Source organism: Ranitomeya variabilis, chromosome 1 (assembly GCF_051348905.1).
Source record: "Ranitomeya variabilis isolate aRanVar5 chromosome 1, aRanVar5.hap1, whole genome shotgun sequence".
Taxonomy (NCBI): domain Eukaryota; kingdom Metazoa; phylum Chordata; class Amphibia; order Anura; family Dendrobatidae; genus Ranitomeya; species Ranitomeya variabilis.
This window is the reverse complement of record NC_135232.1, coordinates 113,139,389-113,153,899: the sequence shown is the minus strand read 5'-3', so window position 1 is coordinate 113,153,899 and position 14,511 is coordinate 113,139,389.

Below are 14,511 nucleotides of genomic sequence, written 5' to 3'. Positions count from 1 at the left end.
TCGGGAGTAGGGAGTCAGAGTCAGGAGTCGGGAGTCAGAGTCAGGAGTCAGAGTCGGGAGTCAGAGTCGGGAGTCAGAGTCGGAAGTCACGAGTCAGGAGTCGGGAGTCAGTCGGGAGTCGGAAGTCACGAATCGGGAGTCGCGAGTTGGAAGTCAAAGTCGGCAGTAAGAGTCGGGTGTCGGGAGTCAAAGTTGGTAGTTGGGAGTCGGGAGTCAGAGTCACGAGTCGGGAGTCAGAGTAAAGAGTCTGGAGTCGGGAGTCAAAGTCGGGAGTCGGGAGTCGGGAGTCAGAGTAAAGAGTTGGGACTCGGGAGTCAAAGCCAAAATCGGGAGTTGGGCGTCAGAGTCAAGACTCGGCAGTTGAGAGTGAGAGTCAGGAGTCAGAGTCAGAGTCAGGAGTCGGGAGTAGGGATTCGAGAGTCAGGAGTCGAGAGTCAGAGTCTGGAGTCAGAGTCGGGAGTCAGGATTCAGAGTCTGGAGTCGGTAGTCAAGGTCCCGAGTCAGAGTCAGGAGTCAGATTCAGGAGTCAGAGTCGGGAGTCGGGAGTCAGAGTCGGGTGTCAGAGTCGGGAGTCAGAGATGGGATTCAGGAGTCAGGAGTCAGTCGGGAGTCGGCAGTCAGAGTCCGGAGTCAGAGTCGAGAGTCGGAGTTGGTAGTCAGAGTCTGGAGTCGAGAGTCAGAGTCGGGAGTTGGGAGTCAAGGTCGGGAGTCAGAGTCGTGAGTCAGAGTTGGTAGTCGGGAGTCAGAGTCGGGAGTCAGAGTCTGTAGTCGGGAGTCAGAGTCGGGAGTCTGGAGTCACGAGTCAGGAGTCGAGAGTCGAGAGTCAGAGTCGAGAGCCAGGAATCAAAGTCTACAGTCGGGAGTCGGAGTTGGGAATTGGGAGTCAGAGTCAGATTCGGAAGTCAGAGTCGGGAGTCAGTGTTGGGAGTCAGATTCGGGATTCAGAGTCTGGAGTCAGAGTCGGGAGTGGGGTTCGAGAGTCTGGAGTCAGAGTCGGGAGTCAGGATTCAGAGTCTGGAGTCGGTAGTCAAGGTCCCGAGTCAGAGTCAGGAGTCAGATTCAGGAGTCAGAGTCGGGAGTCGGGAGTTGGGAGTCGGGAGTCAGAGTCGGGTGTCAGAGTCGGGAGTCAGAGATGGGATTCAGGAGTCGGGAGTCAGTCGGGAGTCGGCAGTCAGAGTCCGGAGTCAGAGTCGAGAGTCGGAGTTGGTAGTCAGAGTCTGGAGTCGAGAGTCAGAGTCGGGAGTTGGGAGTCAAGGTCGGGAGTCAGAGTCGTGAGTCAGAGTTGGGAGTCGGGAGTCAGAGCCGGGAGTTAGAGTCTGTAGTCGGGAGTCAGAGTCGGGAGTCTGGAGTCACGAGTCAGGAGTCGAGAGTCAGAGTCTGAGTCGAGAGCCGGGAATCAAAGTCTACAGTCGGGAGTCGGAGTTGGGAATTGGGAGTCAGAGTCAGATTCGGAAGTCAGAGTTGGGAGTCAGTGTTGGGAGTCAGATTCGGGAGTCAGAGTCTGGAGTCAGAGTCGGGAGTCGGGATTCGGGAGTAGGGAGTCGAAAGTCGAGAGTCAGGAGTCAGGAGTCAGAGTCGGGAGTCGGAGTCAGGAATCAGAGTTGGGAGTCGGGAGTTGGGAGTCAGAGTCCGGAGTCAGAGTCCATAGTCGTGAGTCAGAGTCGCGAGTCTGGAGTCGGAAGTCACAAGTCGATAGTCTGGAGTCGGGAGTCAGAGAAAGATTCGGGAGTCAGGAGTCAGAGTAAAGAGTCGGGAGTCGGGAATCAGAGTCAGAGTAGGGAGTCAAAAGTCGAGAGTCGGGAGTCGGGAGTCAGAGTCACGAGTCAGGAGTCGGGAGTCAGGAGTCGGAAGTCACGAATCGGGAGTCGCGAGTCGGGACTCAAAGTCGGCAGTAAGAGTTGGGAGTCGGCAGTCAAAGTCGGTAGTCGGGAGTCAGAGTCACGAGTCGGGAGTCAGAGTAAAGAGTCGGGAGTCGGGAGTCAAAGTCGGTAGTCGGGAGTCAGGAGTCAGAGTAAAGAGTTGGGACTCGGGAGTCAAAGCCAAAATCGGGAGTTGGGAGTCAGAGTCAAGACTCGGCAGTCAAGAGTGAGAGTCAGGAGTCTGGAGTCAGAGTCGGGAGTCGGTTGTCAGAGTCAGGAGTCGGGAGTCGGAAGTCAGAGTCGGGAGTAAGAGTCGGGAGTCAGGAGTCGGGAGTCAGAGTCGGGAGTCAGAGTCGGGAATCAGAGTTGGGAGTTGGGAGTCAGAGTCGGGAGTTGGGAGTCAGAGTCCGGAGTCAGAGTCCATAGTCATGAGTCAGAGTCGCGAGTCGGGAGTCGGAAGTCACGAGTCGATAGTCTGGAGTCATGAGTCAGGAGTCAGAGTAAAGAGTCGGGAGTCGGGAGTGAGAGTCGGGAATCAAAGTCAGAGTCGGGAGTAGGGAGTCAGAGTCAGGAGTCGGGAGTCAGAGTCAGGAGTCAGAGTCGGGAGTCAGAGTCGGGAGTCAGAGTCGGAAGTCACGAGTCAGGAGTCGGGAGTCAGTCGGGAGTCGGAAGTCACGAATCGGGAGTCGCGAGTCGGAAGTCAAAGTCGGCAGTAAGAGTCGGGTGTTGGGAGTCAAAGTTGGTAGTTGGGAGTCGGGAGTCAGAGTCACGAGTCGGGAGTCAGAGTAAAGAGTCTGGAGTCGGGAGTCAAAGTCAGGAGTCGGGAGTCAGAGTAAAGAGTTGGGACTCGGGAGTCAAAGCCAAAATCGGGAGTTGGGCGTCAGAGTCAAGACTCGGCAGTTGAGAGTGAGAGTCAGGAGTCAGAGTCAGAGTCAGGAGTCGGGAGTAGGGATTTGAGAGTCAGGAGTCGAGAGTCAGAGTCTGGAGTCAGAGTCGGGAGTCAGGATTCAGAGTCTGGAGTCGGTAGTCAAGGTCCCGAGTCAGAGTCAGGAGTCAGATTCAGGAGTCAGAGTCGGGAGTCGGGAGTCAGAGTCAGGTGTCAGAGTCGGGAGTCAGAGATGGGATTCAGGAGTCAGGAGTCAGTCGGGAGTCGGCAGTCAGAGTCCGGAGTCAGAGTCGAGAGTCGGAGTTGGTAGTCAGAGTCTGGAGTCGAGTCAGAGTCGGGAGTTGGGAGTCAAGGTCGGGAGTCAGAGTCGTGAGTCAGAGTTGGTAGTCGGGAGTCAGAGTCGGGAGTCAGAGTCTGTAGTCGGGAGTCAGAGTCGGGAGTCTGGAGTCACGAGTCAGGAGTCGAGAGTCGAGAGTCAGAGTCGAGAGCCAGGAATCAAAGTCTACAGTCGGGAGTCGGAGTTGGGAATTGGGAGTCAGAGTCAGATTCGGAAGTCAGAGTCGGGAGTCAGTGTTGGGAGTCAGATTCGGGATTCAGAGTCTGGAGTCAGAGTCAGGAGTCAGATTCAGGAGTCAGAGTCGGGAATCGGGAGTTGGGAGTCGGGAGTCAGAGTCGGGTGTCAGAGTCGGGAGTCGGGAGTCAGAGATGGGATTCAGGAGTCGGGAGTCAGTCGGGAGTCGGCAGTCAGAGTCCGGAGTCAGAGTCGAGAGTCGGAGTTGGTAGTCAGAGTCTGGAGTCGAGAGTCAGAGTCGGGAGTTGGGAGTCAAGGTCGGGAGTCAGAGTCGTGAGTCAGAGTTGGGAGTCGGGAGTCAGAGCCGGGAGTTAGAGTCTGTAGTCGGGAGTCAGAGTCGGGAGTCTGGAGTCACGAGTCAGGAGTCGAGAGTCAGAGTCTGAGTCGAGAGCCGGGAATCAAAGTCTACAGTCGGGAGTCGGAGTTGGGAATTGGGAGTCAGAGTCAGATTCGGAAGTCAGAGTTGGGAGTCAGTGTTGGGAGTCAGATTCGGGAGTCAGAGTCTGGAGTCAGAGTCGGGAGTCGGGATTCGGGAGTAGGGAGTCGAAAGTCGAGAGTCAGGAGTCAGAGTCGGGAGTCAGGAGTCAGAGTCGGGAGTCAGAAGTCAGGAGTCAGAGTCGGGAGTCAGAAGTCAGGAGTCAGAAGTCAGGAGTCAGAAGTCAGGAGTCAGAAGTCAGGAGTCAGAAGTCAGGAGTCAGAGTCGGGAGTCAGAAGTCAGGAGTCAGAGTCGGGAGTCAGAGTCAGGAGTCGAGAGTCAGAGTTGGGAGTCGAGTGTTATGATCCTAGTGGCAAGGATCGCAGGTCGGACTAGCTAAGTAACTGAACAGACTACTAGCTCTGGGGAAGTGGTAACTAGATTGACCGCAACCTGATCCTATCTGCAAACAACTATAGGCAGCCGTGGAACGTTACCTAAAAAATCCTAGACGTCTCGTCACGGCCTGAGAAACTGACTATTCCTGGAGGGAAAGTAAGTCCTCACTTGCCTCAGTGGAAGACCCCAAAGATATAGAATAACCCCCCACAAATATTAACGGTGAGTTAAGGGAAAGCACAAACGCAGAGATGAAATCAGATTTAGCAAATGAGGCCCGCTAATACTAGATAGCAGAAAATAGGAAGGAAACTGTGCGGTCAATAAAAAACCCTATTCAAAATATCCACGCAGAGATTGCTCGAGCCCCCGCACCAACTAACGGTGCGGGGGAAGCAACTCCGTACCCCAGAGCTTACCAGCAAAAAGAAATCACATGTTAGCAAGCTGGACTAGACTCATCATACACAGAAATCATATTGCAGGCAGATGAGCAAAAAATATTCAAACAGAACTTAGCTTATCCTGAAGAGGCAGAAAATGAGATAATCAGGAGTAATCAGAATAGCACTGAATACATTGACAGCCGGCAACAAGTGGAAGTGAAGCAGAGCTAAATAGGAGCCTCCCTGGTGAATAACGAGGCAGCTGATCCAGCAGACCCGCAGGATAATAAACCAAACCACCAGGGGGAGCCAAAAAACCAAAGTCACACAATACCATCTGTGACCACAAGAGGGAGCCTGAAAATGGAGTTCACAACAGTCGAGGTCAGGAGTCAGAGTCGGGAGTTGGGAGTCAGGAGACGGGGGTCGGGAGTCAGGAGTCAGAGACAGGAGTCGGGAGTCAAGATCGGGAGTCAGAGTCAGGAGTCGGGAGTCAGAGTCGGGTGTCAGGAGTCAGAGTCGGGAGTCATCGTCAGGAGTCGGAAGTTGGGACTCAGGAGTCAGGAGTCAGAGTCAGGAGTCAGAGTCAAAAGTCAGGAGTCAGAATCGGGAGTCAAGGTCGGGAGTCAGAGTCAGGAGTCAGAGTCAGGAGTTGGGAAGCAAAAAAAGAGAGGGGCTGACAGCACTCACTCAATGGAGCTCCCCATTTGGGAGTCAGGAATAGGGAGTCGAGAGTCACGAGTCGGGAGTTGGAAGTCACGAGTCGGGAGTTGCGATTCTGGAGTCGGGAGTCAAAGTCGAGAGTAATTGTCGGTAGTCAAAGTCGGTAGTCAGGAGTCGGGAGTCAGAGTCACAAGTCAGGAGTCAGAAGTCAGAGTAAAGAGTCGGGAGTCGGGAGTCAAAGTCGGCAGTCAGGAGTCAGAGCCGGTGTCAGAGTAACGAGTTGGGAGTCGAGAGTGAGAGTCGGGAATCAGAGTCAGAGTTGGGGGTCAGGAGATGGGAGTCAGAGTCGGGAGTCGGGAGTTGAGAGTCAAGAGTCAGGAGTCAGAGTCGGGAGTTGGGATTCAAGGTCGGGAGTCAGAGTTGGGAGTCAGAGTTGTGAGTCAGAGTTGGGAGTCAGAGTCGGGAGTCAGGAGTCAAAGTCGGGAGTTGGGAGTCAAGGTCAGGAGTCAGAGTCGGGAGTTAGGAGTCTGAGTCAAGAGTCAGGAGTCAGAGTCAGGAGTCAGGAGTCGGTAGTCAGAGTCAGGAGTCAAAGACGGGAGTCAGAAGTCAGAGTCGGGAGTCAGTATTCGGGAGTCAGAGTCAGGAGTCGTGAGTCAGAGAAGGGAGTCGGGTGTCTGAGTCAGGTGTTGGGAGTCAGAGTCAGGGTTCTGGAGTCAGTCGGGAAATGGGAGTCAAAGTTGGGAGTCGGGAGTCATTGTCGGGAGTCAGAGTCAGGAGTCGGAAATCAGAGTCGGAGTCGGAAGTCAGAGTCGGGAATCAGAGTCAGGAGTCGGGAGTGAGAGTCGGGAGTTGGGAGTCAGATTCGGGGGTCGGGAGCCGGGAGACAGAGTCGGGAGTCTGGAGTCAGAGTCAGGAGTCAGAGTCAGGAGTCAGGAGTCAAGGTCGGGAGTCAGAGTCGGGAGTCGGGAGTCAGAGTCGGGAGTTAGGAGTCAGGAGTCTGAGTCAAGAGTCGGGAGTCAGAGTCAGGAGTTGGGAGTCGGGAGTCTGAGTCGGGAGTCAGAGTCGGGAGTCAGAGTCGGGAGTCAGAGTCAGGAGTCAGAGTCAGGAGTCAGAGTCAGGAGTCAGAGTCAGGAGTCAGGAGTCGGGAGTCGGGAGTCAAAGTCAGGAGTCAGGAGTAGGGAGTCAGAGTCAGGAGTCAGGAATCGGGAGTCAGAGTCGGGAGTCAAAGTCAGGAGTCAAGTGTCAGGAGTCAGGAGTCAGCAGTCAGGAGTCGGGAGTCAGAGTCGGGAGTCAAAGACGGGAGTCGGAAGTCAGAGTCAGGAGTCAGTATTCGGGAGTCAGAGTCAGGAGTCGTGAGTCAGAGACGGGAGTTGGGAGTCTGAGTCAGGTGCTGGGAGTCAGAGTCAGGAGTCTGGAGTCAGAGTCGGGAAATGGGAGTCAAAGTTGGGAGTCGGGAGTCAGAGTCAGGAGTCGGGAGTCAGAGTCAGGAGTCTGGAGTCAGAGTTGGGAGTCGGAAGTCAGAGTCGGAAGTCAGAGTCGGGAGTCGAGAGTCGGAAGTCAGATTCGTGAGTCGGGAGTCAGAGTCGGGAGTCGGGACAAGGGAGTCAAAGTCGGGAGTCAGGAGTCAGAGTCGGGAGTCAGAGTCAATAGTCTGGAGTCAGAGTCAGGAGTCGGGAGTCAGAGTCGGGAGTCGGGAGTGAGAGTCGGGTGTTGGGAGTCAGATTCGGGGGTCGGGAGCCGGGAGACAGAGTCGGGAGTCGGGAGTGAGAGTCGGGTGTTGGGAGTAAGAGTCGGGAGCCGGGAGTCGGGAGACAGAATTGGGAGTGGGGAGTCTGAGTCGGGAGTCAGGAGTCTGGAGTCAGAGTCGGGAGTCAGGAGTCAGATTCGGGAGATGGGAGTCAGGAGTCGGCAGTCAGAGTCGGGAGTCAGAGTCAAGAGTCGGGAGTCAGAGTTGGGAGTCGGGAGTAAGAGTCGGCAGTCGGGAGTCAAGACTCAAGACTCTGAGTCGGGAGTCAGAGTTGGAAGTCAGAGTCGGGAGTCAGAGTAAGAAGTCAGGAGTCAGAGTCGGGAGTCGGGAGTCAGAGTCAGGAGTCGAGAGTCGGAAGTCAGAGTCGGGAGTCAGAGTAAGAAGTCAGGAGTCAAAGTCGGGAGTTGGAAGTCAGAGTCGGGAGACGGGAGACAGGAGTCAAAGTCGGAAGTCGGGAGTCAGAGTCGTGAGTTGGGAGTCTGAAGCCAGAGTCCGGAGCAAATAGATGAAGCTGCGACTCAAGGAGAAGTCATTATTATGGGGGACTTCAACTACCCTGAAATAGATTGGGGAACAGAAACCTGCAGTTCCAGTAAAGGTAATCAGTTTTTGACAACTATGAGAGACAATTACCTTTCACAACTGGTTCAGGACCCAACAAGAAGGGGGGCACTGTTATGATCTGGTGGCCTAGGAGCAGCATGGACGAGCTCTGGAGTAGGTGGCCTCTATACTGACCGCAGACCCTGAACTTAACACCGCAACTATAAGTAGCCGTGGGATGTTCCTGTCACTCCCTCGACACCTCGTCACAGCCGGAGGACTAATTACCCCTAAAGAAAGATACAGGAAAACTATCTTGCCTCAGAGAAAATCCCCAAAGGAAAGACAGCCCCCCACAAATATTGACTGTGAGAGGAGAGGGAAATTACAAACGCAGACTGAAAACAGAATTTAGCAAAGGAGGCCACGCTACCTAGAAAGAAAAGACAGGACAGAGTACTGTGCGGTTAGTATTAAAATACTACAAAAATCCACCACAGAGAATACAAAAATCTCCACACCTAACTAAAGGCATGGAGGGTAACTCTGCGACTCCAGAGCTTCCAGCTTGGCTGAATAAATCCTTACACAGACAAAGCTGGACAAGAAAAACATAGCAATTCACTGAACTATAAAGTCCACCGCATGTGGACTGCAAAAACAAAGCCAGGACTTATGTTTGATGATTTGGACAATCCAGCAGGAGAAACCAAGCAGAGATGTGAATCCTCAAGAAAACAATGGACAACTGGCACTCACTAAAGGGTGAAGCCAGACTAAATAGCCCCGTCCAAAGTGGAAGCACCTGATGACTGCTGTGAAGGACAAACAGCAGCACTACCACTTATAACCACCGGAGGGAGCCCAAGAGCAGAACCCACAACAGAATTCACAACAGTACCCCCCCCTTGAGGAGGGGTCACCGATCCCTCACCAGAGCCCACAGGCCGATCCGGACGAGCCAAATGGAAGGCACGAACCAAATCGTCAGCATGAACATCGGAGGCAACAACCCAAGAATTATCCTCCTGGCCATAACCCTTCCACTTGACAAGATACTGAAGCCTCCGTCTTGAAAAACGAGAATCCAAGATCTTCTCCACAACATACTCCAACTCCCCATCAATCAACACCGGGGCAGGAGGATCAACAGAGGGAACCACGGGCACCACATATTTCCGCAACAAAGATCTATGAAAAACATTATGGATGGAAAAAGAGGCTGGAAGGGCCAAACGAAAAGACACTGGATTGATAATCTCAGAAATCCTATAAGGACCAATAAACCGAGGCTTGAACTTCGGGGAAGAAACCTTCATAGGAACATGACGAGAAGACAACCAGACCAAATCCCCAACCCGAAGCCGGGAACCCACACGCTGACGACGGTTGGCAAAACGCTGAGCCTCCTCCTGAGACAACACCAAATTGTCCACAACATGAGCCCAAATCTGCTGCAACCTGTCAACCACAGAGTCCACCCCAGGACAATCAGAAGACTCAACCTGCCCTGAAGAAAAACGAGGATAAAACCCAGAATTACAAAAGAATGGTGAAACCAAGGCAGCAGAACTAGCCCGACTATTAAGGGCAAACTCGGCCAATGGCAAGAAAGCCACCCAATCATCCTGATCGGCAGACACAAAGCATCTCAAATAAGTTTCCAAAGTCTGGTTAGTTCGCTCGGTTTGGCCGTTTGTCTGAGGATGAAATGCAGAAGAAAAAGACAAATCAATGCCCAGCTTAGCACAAAAGGACCGCCAAAACCTAGAAACAAACTGGGAACCTCTATCGGACACAATATTCTCCGGAATGCCATGCAAACGAACCACATGCTGAAAAAACAACGAAACCAACTCAGAAGAGGAAGGCAATTTAGGCAAAGGTACCAAATGAACCATCTTAGAAAACCGGTCACAGACCACCCAGATAACAGACATCCTCTGGGAAACAGGAAGATCCGAAATAAAATCCATAGAAATATGCGTCCAAGGCCTCTCAGGGACCGGCAAAGGCAAAAGCAACCCACTGGCGCGGGAGCAGCAAGGTTTGGCCCGCGCACAAGTCCCACAGGACTGCACAAAAGAACGCACATCCCGTGACAAAGAAGGCCACCAAAAGGACCTACTAACAAAATCTCTGGTACCAAAAATCCCAGGATGGCCAGCCAACACAGAACAGTGAACCTCAGAAATCACTTTACTAGTCCATCTGTCAGGAACAAACAGTTTCCCCGCTGGACAGCGATCAGGTTTATCAGCCTGAAACTCCTGAAGAACCCGTCGCAAATCAGGGGAGATGGCAGAAAGAATCACCCCCTCCTTCAGAATACCAACCGGCTCAAGAATCCCAGGGGAATCAGGCAAAAAACTCCTAGAGAGGGCATCAGCCTTAACATTCTTAGAACCCGGAAGATACGAGACAACAAAATCAAAACGGGAGAAAAACAGGGACCATCGGGCCTGTCTAGGATTTAGCCGTTTGGCAGACTCGAGGTAAATCAGATTCTTATGATCGGTCAAGACCACAATACGGTGCTTGGCCCCCTCAAGCCAATGTCGCCACTCCTCAAATGTCCACTTTATAGCCAACAAATCACGATTGCCGACATCATAATTGCGTTCCGCAGGCGAAAACTTTCGAGAAAAGAAGGCACACGGTTTCATCAAGGAACCATCTCCTCTGAGACAAAACGGCCCCTGCCCCAATCTCAGAAGCGTCAACCTCAACCTGAAAAGGAAGAGAAACATCCGGCTGACGCAACACAGGGGCAGAAGTAAATCGGCGCTTAAGCTCCTGAAAGGCAGAAACAGCCTCAGAGGACCAATTAGCTACATCAGCGCCCTTCCTCGTCAAATCGGTCAGGGGTTTAACCACAATGGAGAAGTTGGCAATGAAACGGCGATAAAAATTTGCAAAGCCCAAAAATTTCTGAAGGCTCTTCACGGATGTGGGCTGGATCCAATCATGAATGGCCTGAACCTTAACCAGATCCATTTCTATAGATGATGGAGAAAAAATGAAGCCCAAAAAAGAAACCTTCTGTACTCCAAAGAGGCACTTAGACCCCTTCACAAACAAGGCATTATCACGAAGGACCTGAAATACCATCCTGACTTGTTTCACATGAGACTCCCAATCATCTGAAAAAATCAAAATATCATCCAAATATACAATCATGAATTTATCAAGATAATTCTGAAAAATATCATGCATGAAGGACTGAAACACAGATGGGGCATTAGAGAGTCCGAATGGCATCACAAGATATTCAAAATGGCCCTCGGGCGTATTAAACGCAGTTTTCCATTCGTCACCCTGCTTAATACGAACAAGATTATATGCCCCTCGAAGGTCAATCTTAGTAAACCAACTAGCCCCCTTAATCCTGGCAAACAAATCAGAAAGCAAAGGCAAAGAGTATTGGAATTTGACCGTGATCTTATTCAAGAGGCGATAATCAATACAGGGTCTCAAGGAGCCATCCTTCTTGGCAACAAAAAAAAAACCTGCTCCCAATGGAGAAGAAGATGGCCGAATATGCCCCTTCTCCAAAGACTCCTTTACATAGCTCCGCATGGCGGCATGTTCAGGCACAGACAGGTTGAAAAGTCGGCCCTTAGGAAACTTAGAGCCTGGAATCAAGTCAATAGCACAATCACAGTCCCTATGCGGTGGAAGGGAACTGGACTTGGGCTCATCGAAAACATCCTGGAAATCTGACAAAAACTCAGGAATTTCAGAAGAGGGGGAGGAGGAAATTGACATCAGAGGAACGTCATCATGAACCCCCTGACAACCCCAACTAGTCACAGACATAGATTTCCAATCCAACACCGGATTATGTACCTGTAACCATGGAAACCCCAGCACAATAGCATCATGCAAATTATGCAACACCAGAAAACGACAATCTTCCTGATGGGCTGGCGCCATGCACATGGTTAACTGTGTCCAAAACTGTGGTTTATTTTTAGCCAATGGTGTAGCATCAATACCCCTCAAAGGCTGTAAGGGAAAACCACAACGTCTGGCAAATTCTAAGTCCATCAAATTTAAGCGGCGCCTGAATCCACAAATGCCATGACAGAGAATGACGATAATGAGCAGATCAGGGTCACAGATAACAGAAATTCATGTGGACTGCAAAAACAAAGCCAGGACTTATCTTTGATGATTTGGACAATCCAGCAGGAGAAACCAAGCAGAGATGTGTATCCGCAAGAAAACAATGGACAACTGGCACTCACTAAAGGGTGAAGCCAGACTAAATAGCCCCGTCCAAAGTGGAAGCACCTGATGACTGCTGTGAAGGACAAACAGCAGCACTACCACTTATAACCACCGGAGGGAACCCAAGAGCAGAACCCACAACAGAATTCACAACAGGGCACTGCTAGACCTAATATTAACCCCTTCACCCCCAAGGGTGGTTTGCACGTTAATGACCGGGCCAATTTTTACAATTCTGACCACTGTCCCTTTATGAGGTTATAACTCTGGAACGCTTCAACGGATCTTGGCGATTCTGACATTGTTTTCTCGTGACATATTGTACTTCATGATAGTGGTAAAATTTCTTTGATATTACCTGCGTTTATTTGCAGAAAAAATGGAAATTTGGCGAAAATTTTGAAAATTTTGCAATTTTCCAACTTTGAATTTTTATGCCCTTAAATCACAGAGATATGTCATGCAAAATACTTAATAAGTAACATTTCCCACATGCCTACTTTACATCAGCACAATTTTGGAACCAAAATTTTTTTTTGTTAGGGAGTTATAAGGGTTAAAAGTTGACCAGCAATTTCTCATTTTTACAACACCATTTTTTTTTAGGGACCACATCTCATTTGAAGTCATTTTGAGGGGTCTATATGATAGAAAATACCCATGTGTGACACCATTCTAAAAACTGCACCCCTCAAGGTGCTCAAAACCATATTCAAGAAGTTTATTAACCCTTCTGGTGCTTCACAGGAATTTTTGGAATGTTTAAATAAAAATGAACATTTAACTTTTTTTCACAAAAAATTTACTTCAGCTCCAATTTGTTTTATTTTACCAAGGGTAACAGGAGAAAATGGACCCCAAAATTTGTTGTACAATTTGTCCTGAGTACGCCGATACCCCATATGTGGGGGTAAACCACTGTTTGGGCGCATGACAGAGCTCGGAAGCGAAGGAGCGCCATTTGACTTTTCAATGCAAAATTGACTGGAATTGAGATGGGACGCCATGTTGCGTTTGGGGAGCCCCTGATGTGCCTAAACATTGAAACCCCCCACAAGTGATACCATTTTGGAAAGTAGACCCCATAAGGAACTTATCTAGAGGTGTGGTGAGCACTTTGACCCACCAAGTACTTCACAGAAGTTTATAATGCAGAACCGTAAAAATAAAAAATCATATTTTTCACAAAAATTATTTTTCGCCCCCAATTTTTTATTTTCCCAAGGGTAAGAGAAGAAATTGGACCCCAAAAGTTGTTGTACAATTTGTCCTGAGTACGCTGATACCCCATATGTGGCGATAAACCACTGTTTGGGCGCATGGGAGAGCTCGGAAGGGAAGTAGCACCGTTTGACTTTTCAATGCAAAATTGACTGGAATTGAGATGGGACGCCATGTTGCGTTTGGGGAGCCCCTGATGTGCCTAAACATTGAAACCCCCCACAAGTGACACCATTTTGGAAAGTAGACCCCCTAAGGAACTTATCTAGAGGTGTGGTGAGCACTTTGACCCACCAAGTACTTCACAGAAGTTTATAATGCAGAACCGTAAAAATAAAAAATCATATTTTTTCACAAAAATTATTTTTCGCCCCCAATTTTTTATTTTCCCAAGGGTAAGAGAAGAAATTGGACCGCAACAGTTGTTGCACAATTTGTCCTGAGTACGCTGATACCCCATATGTGGCGATAAACCACTGTTTGGGCGCATGGGAGAGCTCGGAAGGGAAGTAGCACCGTTTGACTTTTCAATGCAAAATTGACAGGAATTGAGATGGGACGCCATGTTGCGTTTGGAGAGCCACTGATGTGCCTAAACATTGAAACCCCCCACAAGTGACACCATTTTGGAAAGTAGACCCCCTAAGGAACTTATCTAGATGTGTTTTGAGCGCTTTCACCCACCAAGGGCTTCACAGAAGTTAATAATGCAGAGCCGTAAAAATAAAACAAAAATTTTTTCCCACAAAAATTATTTTTTTAGCCCCCAGTTTTGTATTTTCCCGAGGGTAGCAGGAGAAATTGGACCCCAAAATCTGTTGTCCAAGTTGTCCTGAATGCGATGATATACCATATGTGGGGAGAACCACTGTTTGGGCGCATGGGAGGGCTCGGAAAGGAAGGAGCGCCATTTGGAATGCAGACTTAGATGGAATGGTCTGCAGGCGTCACATTGCGTTTGCAGAGCCCCTAATGTACCTAAACAGTAGAAACCCCCCACAAGTGACACCATGTTGGAAAGTAGACCCCCTAAGGAACTTATCTAGATGTGTGGTGAGCGCTTTGACCCACCAAGGGCTTCACAGAAGTTTATAATGCAGAGCCGTAAAAATAAAACAAAAATTTTTTCCCACAAAAATTATTTTTCAGCCCCCAGTTTTGTATTTTCCCGAGGGTAACAGGAGAAATTGGACCCTAAAAGTTGTTGTCCAATTTGTCCTGAGTGCGCTGATACCCCATATGTGGGGGGAACCACCGTTTGGATGCATGGGAGGGCTCGGAAGGGAAGGAGCGCCATTTGGAATGCAGACTTAGATGGAATGGTCTGCAGGCGTCACATTGCGTTTGCAGAGCCCCTAATGTACCTAAACAGTAGAAGCCCCGCACAAGTGACCCCATTTTGGAAACTAGACCCCCCAAGGAACTTATCTAGATGTGTTGTAAGAACTTTGAACCCCCAAGTGTTTCACTACAGTTTATAACGCAGAGCCGTGAAAATAAAAAATCCTTTTTTTTCCCACAAAAATTATTTTTTAGCCCCCAGTTTTGTATTTTCCTAGGGGTAACAGGAGAAATTGGACCCCAAAGG